The sequence below is a fragment of the Capsicum annuum genome, unplaced genomic scaffold (genome assembly GCF_002878395.1).
Source record: "Capsicum annuum cultivar UCD-10X-F1 unplaced genomic scaffold, UCD10Xv1.1 ctg79230, whole genome shotgun sequence".
NCBI classification, from domain to species: domain Eukaryota; kingdom Viridiplantae; phylum Streptophyta; class Magnoliopsida; order Solanales; family Solanaceae; genus Capsicum; species Capsicum annuum.
Genome location: NW_025889794.1, coordinates 42,055 through 45,000, shown reverse-complemented (window position 1 = coordinate 45,000; position 2,946 = coordinate 42,055).

The window sequence follows — 2,946 nt, the reverse complement described above, 5'->3', positions numbered from 1 at the left end:
ATTTTTGGCATCATCGTGATGCGGTACCATCCCCTTGGGCTACTGGATTTTGACAATTGGTAAATTTGACTCCATCGTAATGCGGACTTATTGCGGAGGTCCACCGGAAATTGACTGCCTATTTGGCCTTCACCACGATGCGTTGGTTATCAATTTGAGACACTGCCAACACTAAATGTGCCATAACTTCTCAACTAAGTATCGGATTTAGATGAAATTGGTATCGATGGAAAGTTAATTCAATTATCTACACAATGGAAGGTCTAAATCTGAAAAATTCAATATGTAACAAAGGTTATTCATTTTTTAAGCTAATCCTTGACATTTTAGGAGCTAAATTGAGCTAGGAAAAATATGGAAACTGACTAAGACCCACTAGCCTGTGACCAGGATCCTGATGCCCTAAACCCACTATCATTCTGAGAACGATGATCACCTAATGACTTCGAATAAGGTGCATTAGCTGTGAAGTAGGAACAAAATTGCCTCACTTCTTCTTAGGACATTTTCCACCATCTCTACCACTTTGCTACTGACCTCTACCCTAATCTAAATAGCGAATCTTCTTACTCTGTCTTTTACTTATCTCCACTTGTTTTTTTTCTTCTTCTGCTTGTTCTATATACTCCATAAGTCTAGAGATATCCATATCCTTGTTCAACAAGGCATCTTTTCTCTCCAAGATCAACTCACGAGATAACCCAGAAGCAAACTTCCTCATTCTAACCCTTATGCTCGATATCAACTCAGGAGCATAACACAATAACTAGTGAAACTTTTCAACATACTCTTTGACAAACATCCTGCCTTAATTCAAATTCACAAATTCCTTGGTCTTTACCTCTGTTAACTCCTGAGGAAAGAAGCAATCAAGAAAAGTACTTGAGAAATTATCCCAAAAAGTAGACTCAGCATCATTACCCTTAGAATGGTCCACTCCTCATACCATTGATATGCTACATCCTTAAATGGATAAGTAGTGAACTCTACACCGTCCATATTAGTAGCATACATCACACGAAAAATATTTTCTATCTCATTAATGAAATTTTGGGGATCTTCCTCAACTTTAGAACTAGTAAAAATAGGAAGGCTCAACCTTATAAATTAGCCAACTCTAGTGGCCTCGGAGTATGGAGCAAAAAAAGCAACCTACTCAGTTTGGGCCACCAACTGGGTAAATAAATTAATTAGCTGCTGAAACTAGGCATTAGACATATCAGCTCGAAGTGCCTGAGAAGGGATTGGGGGAATCGATAGAGCTCCATCGGGGCAATTAGAAACAATGACCCTGGATCAGGTCTGACTCTTGAAGTAGGATGAGATCCCTCCATATTGTCCTCAGACAGGACAGAAGAGTTGCTGCGAGCATCAGTTCTTTTAGGGGAATGATCTAAAAAGCGAACATAAGTTAACTAGTGGAGATTCAAGACCTTAGACTCTATAGATTAAAATAGAACAACAAGAAAGTGAAAAATTCCTAAATGTCTCATAGCCTCTCCCTTATAAGTGAGCCGCACTACACACCCCTAAATGAGACTTTACTTGACCCAAATTTATGGACAATCAATGACACCAAAACTAGGCTCTAATATCATCCTTGTCACGACCAAAACCAGGGCTGGGCCATGACGGGCATCTCAAGTCACATGTGGATCGAAGATCACCCCTACACCAAACCTACTAAACACAATATCCATATTGTCGGATGAATTCCAAATATATAACAAGATAAATTTAAAGAATAAAAGATACTTTTATGATCCATAACCAACAATCAGCCAAAACATCAGATCAGTATTACCCAAGTCTACAGTAATCCAATAAAGCCTTCTAAATAAAGAACCAAAAACCAGCTTTAGTTGGGACATGTCCATGACTCTGACAGATAACAATAAGAATAAAAGTGATAATGAAACTCTCAAATCTTGTCTATGATAAGAGCTGATGAAATTTCTAAGTCTTTTGAACTATGGAAGCTTGTCACTTCACTTTAATAAATCGATGAACTGAGCCAATCCATCTTACTCTGCACAGGAAAAGTAGATGTAGCTCAGGTACTTGCATTGCATGGGGATACAGCGTCCATAGACGGTTAGTGGGGTGAACACTAGCATGTAACTCAAGAATAAGGTTAACATAATGTCATGATTAAATATTCAAATCACTCAAATCCAATACATATAATCAAATAAATATTCATATGTATATATCACATACCAGGATGGAGAACGAGGCTTACTATGCACTTTAAAATTTTAGCCTGGATTGTGTAGCTTAACCTTTACAATATACAAAGGCACCCACAGGTAATATGGGGCCATCTCTACCCTAGCTAGTGGGCCCCAGTGCATGTGTCCACACGAATCAAAGGGTATACAAATGCACTATGGGGGACTCAAACGTCCCTGCATATCAAGGCGACACAAGCACCAAATCATGTAATATAATGTAGGGGACTCAAACCTCAAAATCATATGACAATAATATTAAGGGGGACTCAAACTTCTCGGTCATATAGACCCTCACATCGAAAACTACTATTTCTAGTGTGGGTCCCTCGGGTCCTTTACTTTCATGACTTAGCTACACAACTCTATTAAAGCCCAATTAAAATGATAATATCACATTCCTATTCATTTAATTATGTTTATATTAAGGCATACATTATTGGTATCGTGATACCAACTACACTTGCAAGGTAAGAACAACATGCCAACATAATTACTTCGCTTGGGGGAATTCACAACTCCCTTGGTTTGGTTTAATTGTGCAATAGCTTACGAAAACACAAAACCCACAAAGTTCAATTCAAAACCATGATGCCTTATTAGCTTTTCACAATATGCAAAACTTCAAGAGTAGTTCAATATGCAGACTTTTCATATTCAAGCAAATATCACAATATGGGGTTGAGGTCATACCCACTTCAAAAGTCACAAGTTT